Source organism: Varroa destructor, unplaced genomic scaffold (assembly GCF_002443255.2).
Source record: "Varroa destructor unplaced genomic scaffold, Vdes_3.0 BEIS01000002.1, whole genome shotgun sequence".
Lineage (NCBI taxonomy): Eukaryota > Metazoa > Arthropoda > Arachnida > Mesostigmata > Varroidae > Varroa > Varroa destructor.
Window position 1 is genome coordinate 53,533,903 of NW_019211455.1, and position 13,728 is coordinate 53,547,630.

The window sequence follows — 13,728 nt, forward strand, 5'->3', positions numbered from 1 at the left end:
CCTGTTTCGACTATCAGTATCAGCCCGAAGCTCGAATTATAGTGAAAGCCACTATCTACTCCCACACTCTCCACCGTTTGCTTACATCTAACAGACATCTAAGTTTAGCGGATTCGCCCTTTTCTCCCTAGAAAATAGACAAAAACGACGAAAGTGAATCTTTTTTCAACGGTTCGCGGAAACGCCGAACGCTCCGACGGGCGAAGTGATACAAACGAACAAGTCATTCTATCCGACTAGCCTTTCGACGGGGCGATAGCGGAACCCTGCAATCAGACAGCTCTTCATCGATACGTGCAATAGCAAGCAGTGTATCAACAGCGTAGATACAAGCAAGGACAATGACGACGTCCATGTCCAAGTGAAATACTAGTTCCCGTTGCCTGACTTTCAAATAAAAATCATCCAACAAGATACAACTACAATATGGCAGCGAGTTGCAGCTGAAGCCAACGTAAACGTCAGTTCAATGCGGGAAGGTAACTGCGAACAGAACATGCAAGCACAGCTATATACATAGATGTAGAACAACTCGAGGTGGTGTAGCTAGATGAAAGCTCATTTCGGAAGTGTATATATATATATATATCAACAGGAACGGATGAGCGGGGTTGGACGCAGTCCATATAAATTCTACCACGGCGCTCTCCGGCCTCGAATGTCCGATCGCAACGGTGCGTCGCACACGACACGCTACCAATTACGGACATTGACTCCGTTCGATTGAGACGAAAGTCACGGCCCGAGTCAGGGAGAATTCTACGGCCGATCGTAGGAGGTTATAAAGCCATTGAAGTAGTAGTAGTAGTAGCAGGAAAGGTGGAGCTGGCCATTTTGTTCGTCAACGTAATGGTGGCCATAACGCTCCTGCTGGTGCACGGTGTTTACAACGAGCTAGCAGGAAGAGTACATACTGCGATTGGAACTGCGGGCAATTCGCCATCCACCATTTCGCTTGCTTATCGTCAAAAAATCAGGCTCTTAGAGAAAATTTTGCGTACCGTGTTGTCTTAGCCACGTCGGTCGGCACCACTGAACTCAGTTGTTTCGAATGGTACAGCTGCAGGCTATACACTTACTCGTGGTGTCCTCGACAGCATCGCCCGCGTAGTCGATCTGCTCGATGCTGCTAAGTCCATGATGCGGAAGAAATGCACGTTCGCGGACCTGCACAGCGCCGTCCAAATAAGTGGAGGCTACGCTAGGTAGCGTACGTAGCGTATGATGAGACCAATGTATATATACAGCACGCACGTCCACGTATATAGCCGCAATACCGCGTGTACATGAACATACTGCAATAGATCACAAAGTCCACTTGAGCTAGACATCTATCAATCCCGGCGAAATTATTCCTTACGATGAGCGCGTTTGATTCAACTGCGTGGACTTCAGCGAGGCCACAGCTTCGTACGTTGTAAGGAGAGGAGAGAAAAAGGGAAATGATACAAAAAAAGAAAGACGAGAAAAGTGACAGAGCAAAGGGAACTCTAGAAAAGAGTGGGGCCTATGGATTTATTGTTATTAACGCAATCTAACTGCAATACATGGGAGGCTGACCCACAAACTGCCTACGATGAGGTGATTGCTTATTATTATTATTATTATTATTATATTAATGATATAACCGTTGCTTGGCAAACTTATAATATATTAGCGATGGATGAGAATTGGATTATAAGGGTGTGCGTGAAAAAATGAAAGACTCACTGTAGAGTTCGCAAGATTCGATCCTGTCAAAAATAACGGCGTTTCGAATCCCGAAACGGCAACGCCCCTTTTTTGGACCGCGGTTCCGGAAGGAATGTACCAAATGGGTACAGTGCGTTTGTACAGACGCCGACAGTCACAACCGATCGACACGTTACGTTACCACCATCGTTGTTATATCTGCTAAGTAGTTCGAGAACATCGGTAACATCGATCCTGCTAACTCAGCCAACGTTAACTCACAACTGGTGAGTGACCCTGAGAAATATTTTTGTCATGGCTATATCTTACATTTGTCAGGCCAATGTTCGCTTTGGCCTATTTTGCTCTATTCGAAGTTTTAGCCTTCTTCGAAAATGCCGACTGTAGACACGCCCATCTTTTTAGGAAACTGTTTTCAGCTGTCTAGTAGGTTAGTGTAGCCGCGCTGCTTTTCTAAAATAGGAAACGGCACTGATCCGGAAAAAGGACACGTCTGAACAAAAAAAAAACTCTTTGTTTAGCATCAGAGTCTTCGATCTTGTATCCTGAATCGGCTTGATAATATTGAGCATGTGATAACCTTGTCCACTTAGCGAAGCGGGCATTTCCGCTGGTATATAACAGCTAGTCACACGGTCGAACGTTATTTTGGTTCAGTTAGTTAGTTAGTTACTTGGAGACCATAGCCTAAAAGAAATGTCCAGAGGGCACAACGACCGCGTTGCTTTTAGACGTGAGACGTCCATGTAGTGATAACGTAATCTATGACGTCAGCTAAAGTAGACTATGTTTGAGGGCGTATTCTGCTATATTTCGCTTAGTCTGAGAAACTTTTGCCTGGCCCAATACGAAGAACCAAGTTGCAACAAGCAATGAGCGGTACTGAAGCAATACGAATAGCCATTACATAGGAGAAATAGTTCGTTCCATGATAGGATATTATGGAGGGTTGCATGGATGAAAACCATATCGCAATAAAGGGCAAAGGTTGAAAGCTGCTGTTGAAAAATGTGTGTCTTTGTCGTCGAGAGATATGCGACGATGGGCCGATTAAGTTACCTTTTTGAAAGTTTCAAATTTTAGGGGAGATATATTGCCATCAGGTTGGCCGTCGAGAATGGTTATTTTGAAGGTGAAAGGCACTACAAATGACAAATATTGAATTACTGTTAGCCTAGGGCATGCTAAAACTCTAGATTTTTCTGTTATTTGCAGTCATTCATTTATGTAACACTCGATATTCGCCAAAATTCAGCACATCAGGAGATCAATAGGGTAAAGTGAAGCCGCACAGCGTACGAACGGTATCTTTAGGACAGTCAGGTGGGATCATATTTACCTTTTGATCAAATCTTTGAGTGCAGGCCGCCCTGCGGATATTTCTGATGCATGAAGGTCCCCTAAATTTGATCTAGTTTAGATACTCTCTCTTCGCGAAGATCGCACTCCTTTAATAAATCTTTTCGTTTTTTTTGAAATAATTTGCATCGATAGACTGATTATTTAATCTCCTACAGTAAATTCGCAATGTCCACAATCTCGCTCAGTTCGAAGAGCAAGCCAACACGCGGACTCCATTTGGGGAACTCAAGCACTAAGGCTATTTTAACTGATCCTACTTATATTATGATAATCTGTGCAATAAAAGGACGCCTTGGAAGCTGTTTTGTAACAAGCTTTTTTTCTAGCGATGACAAAAACAGCTGCTATAAGGTACCGTATCGTGCTCTCAGAAACGGAGGACAATCGGGCTCATAGCTAAACAAAATGTGTTTATCAAACTGAGTTTCATAAGCAAAAAAAAAAAGTCTAAGTCCCACTACGGGATTCGAACCAGCGGTGCCTTTGTAGTCCAGGTTACGCGGGTCTTGCAACTACAATTCGGAAACAGTAAAAACCTAGCCATGGAAACGATTGACTTTTCTCAAAAACTGAAACTTTTCTCATTTTTAATGATTATATTTTTCATAAGTGCACATCCATGTATATGCCTACTGCTGTTCTTCCTGTGCCCCACCCTGTATGACGGCAACACCCAGTAACAGGATCGATCTGTTTTCCGGTTTCACCCAGTTCGTATTGTTACGTTGTGACATCTCGCTGTGAGTCTAACAAACCGAAAATTGGTAAGAAGATTATTTAGTCTGTCAGGTTTGTGTATGTATTCTCGTTTATGTAATCGCTTCTATAAGCTAGAGGACGAAATCTTTTCCTATATCCAGCGTCGTAATCGTCATCGATGTCGTTACGACTATCCTAATATTAACAAGAGCTTGAGTTCTGTTTTCAGCCACCGCGGTAGTATATCTATGTTTAAGACGGGGAATCATCCTCTACAGCCGTTCAGACCTAGTTAGGAAACATCGCTAGATGACCTGCGATCGATCTAGTCAGTCGGCAAACAAACTGTTCGCTCGTGGAACTTCTATATCGACTGGGTGACCGTTTGCGATTGTATTGTTAGGTCGACAGTCGTTAAACGTCGTACACCAGCGACGAAACGGCGGTAGCCTATGTCACGTCGGACGACACCAACACAGAGCCCTCTATCTTCTACCTGCCATCCGGTTATGTGCTAACGCAATGCAAGGCGTCAGAATCATAGAAACAACGCCAGTCAGTTTTCGCGATCTTAACCGTTTTCTGCTCCTCCTGGCAAGCAACTGCTGATGAAATATGGTGGAAGTGGTAATGATAGTAGACGTAGCCGGAACGCTATCCAAGAAGAATACGTTGGCACACAACCAACCTGTAGTCATAGATAATATTTTGATTTCTTACCGATAAACGACCAATCCTTGTCCAGGTTGGTAATGCCGATTGGCCATAATGACGCTATAAACCGTTTAGCATCGAATATATATGTTCGGTCACTTCGCATATTTTACGGAAGTTTAGGGATAACAAAAAGAAAGCAGTCGCTTGGAAAATGCGGGCCTTCAAGGTGGAGCTCGCCTGTCGCATGCGGGCGTTGTTAAGTCTGCCATTTACACTTGACCCAGAAACGATGGATGGAATAGCCATATTTTCTAGACTGAGCTGGTCTCCCATGAAGATGAATAACCCTCTTTAAACCAGAAGAGCGTATGTGGAGGATGCGAGGTTACGAAGCCTAGCGCTCGCCTCGTGGTTTCCGGAGCAGTGTCCTAAGGGTCTTAGGATTTAAAAGCTGCACGGCGCTCTGGGCGAAGGCCGACAAAAGAAAAACCGTTACTACCGACGCTACTGTAACTCATTGTTCACTGAGAACTCCACAGTCGGTGATGTATGTTCGTTACGACAAAAATATGAGATGCGATGCGATGCCACCTCGATTCTATACTGTTCTTAATATACGGCTAGGAACTTTGAAGTCGTGACCGCCTTGAACTGCTTAGAATATCGGCATTTAGGAGCCTGTTTGTCCTTTGGAGACTGAAGAGGCTCGCTCATTTCGTGCCTAACGTGGCTTGCGCTACTTTACTTGGCCTTAAAGTTCGCTGCAGTAAACACTTTGTTTTAGGTTTATTCGACAGTCTTTGTTACTTATCGCGAAAGCGTCTCGGCGTCTCTCTTCCCATGCATACTTGACAAATAATAGAAAACCTTGTAACATAGAAGTACGCCGTATGAGATTGCGCCGTAGCCTCTAACTGAGAGCCGGTAGCCAATGCAGTGAAAACATGAAAATTATTGCCCTAGAGGGGATTTCCTGAATTTGGGCCTATGTTCAGCTCAGAGAGAGAGAGAGAGAGAGAGAGAGAGAGAGAGAGAGAGCTTGCCGTGGAACTGTCTGGAACGTAGTGTATATGAAAAATTTACCTAGATGTGTAGGCAAAACATCTTTCAGTTTTAAATCTAGCTTGGACTAGGTCTATTGTGGCAGGGAGCTATACTCTAGCAATATCAATATTAAAAGAACCAAATAACTTTAATTAGTAATTGAGACAAATATTATATTTAATTCCCAAAGCAGCTAAACACTGACGCTGTTTCGAAATATTCGTGGATTCATGGTTTAGTCCCTGTTACGATAACTTCATGAGATTCAATAAGTTCCATTGAGCAAAGCGTCTTAACACTGAGCTTGCCCATTGGAAAAAGCCCTAATTGATAAGATAAAACATGATTTCTTTCAGTTCTTCACGGGCACAATACAAAGTTACTTGTTGGTCTACAGATCTCCAAGAACCTAGCTAAGAAGGCCCTTAGAGCAACAAATGATGTTGACAGACCTAACCGCTGGAAGCATCTAGAGCTTGATCCGGCTACATACATTTCATCCTCTACGAACAATCCTACAATTAATTCCTTAATTGTTTTTATTATTGAACTATTTCAGTCCTGTTTCCTGTAGTTCTTACTATTGTATAGTGATTGTATTTCTGGATTGGGCGCAGTTAATTTTCTCTTGGCCTGCGTTTCGTTTTATTGTGTTTTTGTTCAGGTCTCTTCCGCTTTTTTCGCCACTCGTTGACTACGTATCGGTGTTGCACGCATCACCCGCAGGCTGGCGTTAGCTGCTACTTTTTTTATACTAGACCAGAGTCGACTACCCACTGTGTTGTTTCTAACTTTCTGTTTAGCTATGTAACGGTGTTTCAACCGCGCGCTCAGTTCATTGACGCAATGGCGTAAATGTGCGAAGGCTTATTATCTGGATGTCGTGATCTTCACGATGGCAGTATGTGGATATATAGTATTCATGCCGGTAGCCACTCCTCAACAAATATGTTGTAGTATTGCCTTTTTTTTTTTATACCGCGTTAGATTCTGGCTCATTTTTACCTGACGATACTATCTGTCGAGGTGGTGGTGGTGCATCAATTCAATGCATTACAATATCTGTACTCGATTCGATAATTTGGTGACTCTGCGGCTTTGCCGGATAATTTCTGTATCCTGTTGGACTTACTTTGCGAATGAAGACAATGATTATTAGTTTAATCGTTGCCAATATCACTCGATGTAAGAATAACTAATAAATGTCGACTGTTTTTGACCCACTCTCAGCGTGGGTTTTATCCTTGTGGGTTATGTGCTATCAATCCAATCGTTCGACACAGTACTATATCACCTATTCAACGAAAATATCTGCCGGTTCTATTCGGGCCCATTAACCTGGCAGAATTATTGAGAGCTTTTTTTTGTTTCCTGGTCATAACTTTTCTTTGTTTATTGTTAGGTTGTAGAGATTATTTATGTAATGCGACGGTGGTTTGGATTTTGGAGTTTTGTTTCCGGCTGTAGTATTAACGTAAGTGGAACACGCTCAAAATGTTTCCCGTAAATAACATCCCAAGAACCATTCCAGTAATACCCTGTCAATATCTTCACTTAGAACAGTCTGAGCGTTTGGCTACCGTGATTGCATTTTCAGCGTTTAGATAGTTAAAGTCAGCTGACAATAGCGGAGCGCGATTATTATATGTTTGTTAAAACTCTTTCATTGCTTTCAATAGATAGTTTGGATTATAATCTGTGTGTATTTCTCTAGATTTTTATTCTTTCATGTCTTCTAAAATAGATACCTATCTTTCTAATTATCGTGTTTCGCCTTCGTTCGTCAAGTTCGAGGAAATCGCTTAAACTATCTGCGGTGATAGGTAGAATTTATCGCCCCACCCAAACATGCCTTGGTGCACCTTTTGCCAGCACCGTCACGGGACGAATTTACTACGTAACGGTTTTGCCCGCTACTTCGGTCTGTGCATTTGGTACGCTGTACATCTTCTCAAAAAGTCTTTCATTCCTGACTAGTATATGGTGTTACCCATACTGGGGCACATGGCATTTTATGCTGGGTGAGATTTAAAGACATTCTACTCTCAGATATTGCGTCGTAATCATTGCAGATACTCTATACAGGATTCTCCTGTTCTTCGGTAATCTTATCCCGAATCCCCCAGAAAAAAAAGTGTCTCAGTTGATACGTCCTTTTCTTTTTTTGGTAAACTCCGCTAAATAAACTTGGTTAGCATTTGTATTGATGGCCTTCGCGCTATCCCTAATTGTGCTCGCTCTAGCGGTGGATCTGACACTCGACTTTTAACGCGGCGTTCTGTTTCTTTCAGCGTTAGTCTGCAATGCTCCCGGGTACTTCAATTGTTATTTTTAAGGAATATCTACTAAGTCTATTATGTATCATACTGCTGCATGTTTCATCGAATTTTGTTGATTCGAGTCTTATACGTGAAGCCCTGCTGGACATGAATCCCAGACATTCTGAGAATATATGTTCCAAACGCTTGCGGTATTTTCACATTGCTTATTGTGTATATGTAGTTGTCAAATTGTTTGCATATCATACGTATGGCTAAACACTATCTTCCATGATGGGGTCGTTTTTTGTTGTTGTTAGTAAGTGCAATCAATATGCCGCGAGCTTGCCCTTTTGACTTAGCACTTCACCTAGCCGGTAATTGTTTGTGCGATTCTCCCAGCTCAAATACGAGAGAGTGGGATCTCGTTGAGCCCTTGTTTAGTGAGCGTAAAAGGCTCCTCTCGTTGGCTTTGCCGTTGGTCCTGTATTTGAGTAGGCCTTCGGATGAGTTTTGTGACGTAAGTTGGGGACAAATGATAGCATGTAGCATGCTCGCCCAAGGAAACTAATTTCTCCCTTAGCGTCCTTAGGCGCCGGCATGTCTGATATTGCCTTGATATTCCCCCGGACCAGCCTTCCCTGGTTCTTCCCTGTTAATTACGCGTGCCATTAATTTTACATCTGACATTTCTAAACGTAGTTTGTTTTTCTTGCATCGTAATCGTACTTAGCGAACGCTTTCGAAAAGGGCTCATGGAGTTTTGTAGTGGTCTCTTATGGGCTCAACTACCGTACTTCCTTCCATTAATGCAAATGTATCGTCTGCCACTACCTCTACGTTTCTAAGCCTATTACATGCTCGTATCTGACTTCTCAGGTATTTTTCAAGAACATGAGAAATTCCTTAAACTATCCTACAATACTGATATCGATTTATAGGAACCCCGAATGTAATCTAATCTCGATTCTCGGGGCTTAATACCATTTGACAAGACTGATCTCTAGCGTCGAGTACCGAGAGAACTTTTGTTCTGCTTAATCGGTGAAGGGTGTCATTGAAGGTTTGAATGGAGTATCTAGGTCTCTACATGACTTTTTTTTTAGAACGTGTGGATCTAAAACGATTCTCATTTTATGGCCAGGTTGATGTACGTCTACGAGGTTTGAGATTCACGCCGTTGAATAGTCGAATTTTTGGATCGCGCGAAGATTCTCCAATTTTAGCTACTACGGCTTCTACAAGAGCTATTGGTGTTGATGGCCTCTATTTCGCTGGAAACCTGAAGAAGACAAGTGTTCGCGAAGATGGATGTCCCTAACACCTTCCCGATGACTGATCATACAGTTTTATAATTATTCTATCACTGTAATCAGTGTACAACTCATTTAGCTTGCTTTTCATGAGTCGATAGGTACATGACGTTACACGTCGGATCTATGTCAGGAAAAACACGCAGGTCTATTGTTTCGCTTACACTGACGCGTAGTGCCGTGTATAGACGGCGTATTCGCTTTCGGCCTACTATCTCGATCTGCAACGAATCGCCGGTACCCTACTCTTCTTCACTCTGACCTATTCTTTGTTTTTGTTTAAACTTGCATACACGAGCGAAGTGATATTTTCTGCCACATAGCATGTATGCTTGACCAATAGCCGGGACCTTTCTTTGTCTTTTAACTGGCATGTTAAACTTCATGACAGCTTCAGCCCCCGACTGTTGGTTATTCCGTCCTCTGGCGGTGTCTTTCTATAACTTGCAAGGCTCGTTTATTGCCTGCATAGGTTTGTAGGGTTCGCTTTTTGTGATCTTCCTCTCATGATGGCGATTCTCTCGCCATTGCAAGGTAGGCCCTTAATAACAGCTTGACTCTTTGTATCTGCCTCTCGCTGTTTTTATATGCACACCATTTCATCTGCTGACCCGTACGTCCTCAGTTAGGTTTGGCGGCTCCTGTGTCATCTTCTGGAACATATGATATTTCTGTGACATTATGGAACGCTGGTACAGGGCATCAATGAGCTTTTTAGTGTGATGTACGGTTCTTCTTCTGTCTAATGCGGGGATTTATCACTTGCAATCAGCTTCACACTGAAGTTGTTTAGGAAAATGCGATGTGTATCGATGAACTGATTTGAAGAGGGAGATTTATTTGCAAGGGCTTTATCATAGATGTCATTTTTAAGCGTATAATCTATTCAAGATTCGAAGGAAATTATCCAGTTTTTTGAACGATTGTCCTCACGACTCATCGGTCGGAGAACGCCGAATCGTTGAATCGTTATTTTCTTTCCTTTATTTATTTTGTGGTGAAATATCACGCATTGTTTTGTTATTCGGCCAAAGCCTTCCCTTCTTCCTAGTCCTGTTATTACCATGTTGTTTTATGACACTTATCTGACGACTGTCGTTGGTTTATTTTACACCCTTCGCCTTGACCTGCATCTTACCGTTTTCTCGGTGCCTCTGGCGGGACATTTAGATATGAATTACGTCCTTCAAACATCGAGTTTTGCACTTGTAAGGCTCAGACATTAAAAAAAAAGAAGCTGCCATTAGGGTAAAAGAAACCTGTCTATATTATGTTGCCTGGTAGACTATTAGATTTTCAATGCCTTCATTAAGATTAATTTCATTGGCCTATATTCGGTGTAGTGATGATTTTTTATTAATGGATTACGTCCCCTATAAGGCAGCTGCATGCATATTTTTCTATTGTTCGATGATACATTGGGCTCTACCAAAGGCAGAATATGTCGTAGAATGATTCGTGTAAATCGATACTGTAAAAGGCTTAAACCTTCTAGACGAGTGTATTTCGAGTACCTACTGGGTACATTTAGGAGATTGAGTATTGATATCCAGGACATCTAGTGGGCTAAAAAATTATACTTGTTTGTAGTATATAAGCCACACCTAATTGGGACTTCAGTCGGATTGAAATTGCCGTCATAGTATAACTGATAACCTTTACCATTATGAATGAACCACCATTGGATTTTACCCTGCGTTTCTTCCCTAAGTCAGCGACAAATAGCTTTGGTAAAAGCAGTTCGCTTAAAAATAGGGCTGCTGCGGGTGACGAAAAAACCTTCTTTTTGTCTAGTCGATAATATCTTTGTCGCTAAAATATATATATATATATATATATATATATCAAGCGAGTACGGCAAATGTAAACGTTCTGAGGAATGCCTAAAGACTTTTGAGGGTATGGCTAATTCTGTTTTATCCCAGCAGATCGTCCTACAAGTCTATATCGGCTAGCTCGTTACATACTAATTCACCTGCCTCATCTTGTGAATACTGTTACTAGAATCGACTTTTGAAAGGTACAATATTTGCATTCATTAGATATTCTTGACTCACGGAAGGTCATGCATAGATGTCAGTTTAATTGAGTATCCTACAACAGTCATCCAATAGTTCTACGTTATATGCTATGTCGCTACATAACCAGTAACAGCTTACAGGCCATGGCACGTCGTGGAGGTTGGCACGCGCAGAGATCCAGTTGACTGGAGGCCGAGCTAGCATCCGAGATGAACATCATTTTGCAGATGCCACCATAGACGCCACGCTCATAACAGGCGCAGTTTATACTCCCAGAACACTGGACTCACTTATTTCCTCTACTAGTACTACTACTACTAATATTACGGCCGTCACAACACATCTGCTGCGCAAAATGAGTGGATATACGTACAGCAAGCCCAGGTTACCGAGGCAACACGGCAGAAGCAGCAAAAGTATGAAAAACACGTAGATATAAGGGAGAAACGACGAGATGAAGAGTGCGATTGACGGACAGAGAGCGAAAGGGGTAGAGCGACCGACGGCGTTCGATGTCGTTCATGCCGTATCGACGCTATCATCATCATCTTTTGTCGCCACTCTATCCAACGAAACTAACAAAGCCATGCTGTGCTACGCCGCAACCGGACTGTAGATAAAAACTGGCATGGAAATAGCGAACGGGGCCAACAAGGAGCAGTAAAAACGGCGCCCAGGCGCGGGCAAAAACATCTTCATATTCGCCTTCTTCTTGCTTTTTTTTTCTGCTGTGATTTTCTCGTGGCCAGAGGCGACAAACGAGAGAAGGGCAGGCAGACAAGCAGAGAAGGATATCTTCACGGAATCCGCGTCGCCAGTGGCATTTATGTCCATCATGGTAGCGACCGACTAGCATTGTACCGTCATCGAGTTTCATTCTGGTCGATTCTACCGGGTCGATTTACTTGTACGCTGTGAGTCGAGTTACGAAGCGTTTGTACGACGCTCTGACCAATTAATGCAGCAAACAGAAGTGGATAGCAGCAGCTGAAATGTTTTTGCTGCCTGTGGCCGCCACTGGCGATCACTGCTGGCGGCGCTGCGGCAGTAGAGATAGCGACTTGAGATTGAAGAGAATAGAATTAGGATAACATGGATTTCGCTTAGTACTGCTGGCTCACCGCGACGCTGGCCGTTAGTCAAAAGTCGATGATTGTACTGATGATATTGGTACCGTCCGAGAGATCTACGTGACCAGCGACGTCGTGCTTCTCTCCCTGGCTAGAGACAAAAGCACGCTGTCGTCCCGCCGCTCGATAAAGCAAAGAATGAAAAAAGTGATACATAAAAATAAGGTCAAACCTACGACTTATTGATGCATGAAATATAAAGACACGGCAGGATGTTACTGCGCAGGTCAGTTGAGCCGGTTCTACGAAATCTAGAACAGCTGGAAATGAAAACAGATGAGCACCGCAAAAGGATACCGGAAATGAAAAACACGTTCAATAGATTATACAGCGAGACTGACCGGATAGCTGAACACCCGTTGGCAAATTGTGTGGCCCGACCACTCGGTGTCTGCTACAGTCTGACCTTTGCTTACAAACAGTTTACTTATATGATCTTCCAGCTGCCTGTTGCGCTCTATTTCTATTCTTGCCAATCCATGGATCGCCATTAGTAGCAGCGAGGAAAAGACATCATAACGGTAGTATACATTACTATACGGTGCTACCTGTGAAGGTTTTCATACAAAGCGTAAATGTTGTGGATCTACATGGACGATTTTTAATTGTACCAGCTCTGTGTCAATAACCGTTAACCTATGAGCATTACCGCAACCGCCCCACTTTTCTTAAACCATAATCGATCGCTTAATTTTCGTTGAAACGGTCGCTGTTCATTCCACCCTTCCGCTGCTTTATTGACTAGAAATCCGAACTAATCTATCGACTTGACGGTTACTCCACGAGGCCGAGAGAGGGATAATTGGGACGGCCAAGCTAATCGAGTTCCAGTTGTTGGTGTCATTAGGTTCTTATTGTTCATCAAAAAGCTGATCATGCTAAAAGAGGAACCGTTAATGATTCGGGCGGGCTCATGACGAGGGGGATCCTGCAGTTTTCTGAGCTATATGCGCATGGATATTAAAAAGTGAATACGGATTCGTGAAAAAGATTACCTCTCTAAGGGACGCTCGTCTGTATCGTTTCCTAGTTTGTGATCTTGTTGGCTCCATCACTGCCTTTACGCTAGCTTCGTCTGTGGGCAAAGGCAATTACACATATGAATCAACTTCCATGAAAGTACACATGAATTAACAAGCCGTATAATTCATAGATGAAGCTTGGTTGTGATCACTTACCATAAGAACGGCTATTGAAGTACCTGCCAAACCATAAAATTGATGTTCTGATCCATATCACAATTGAACACTCTGTCGTCAATATCATACTGCCGATGGCTATTTTAAAGTACCTCATTATCTCTGACATGCTATTAGTCCTAGTAATGAACTTAACTTTGACCCTTTTATCCTAGTACCCATTATATCAGGCACTAATAGTATTTATGACTCCAAGAACCTTTATTAATATTGTCAAGACAAGGTCTTACTGCAACAGATATCTTCTCCTAAGGAACAGATGTGTGCGTGCAATGCTGGCCTTGGATCGGACTCAACCGATCTTGATGCATGATGTAATCTATCTGACGCGGATTTCTTTGTCCCCTTTAGAA

General features: G+C 42.8%; 1 long non-coding RNA gene across 4 annotated transcripts in view; it reads right to left on the minus strand.

Annotated features, from left to right (window-relative positions):
* Positions 1-13,728, minus strand: part of LOC147757998 (uncharacterized) — a 66,663-nt gene that overhangs the window by 10,030 nt on the left and 42,905 nt on the right. For 3 of the 4 annotated variants that reach the window (XR_015320938.1, XR_015320941.1, XR_015320939.1), the window contains exon 1: positions 11,185-11,651. The exons of the other annotated variant lie outside the window; for it this stretch is intronic. This is a non-coding gene — a long non-coding RNA (uncharacterized LOC147757998). Of the gene's footprint in view, positions 1-11,184; positions 11,652-13,728 lie in introns of those variants that run through there. 4 annotated transcript variants of the gene reach the window in all.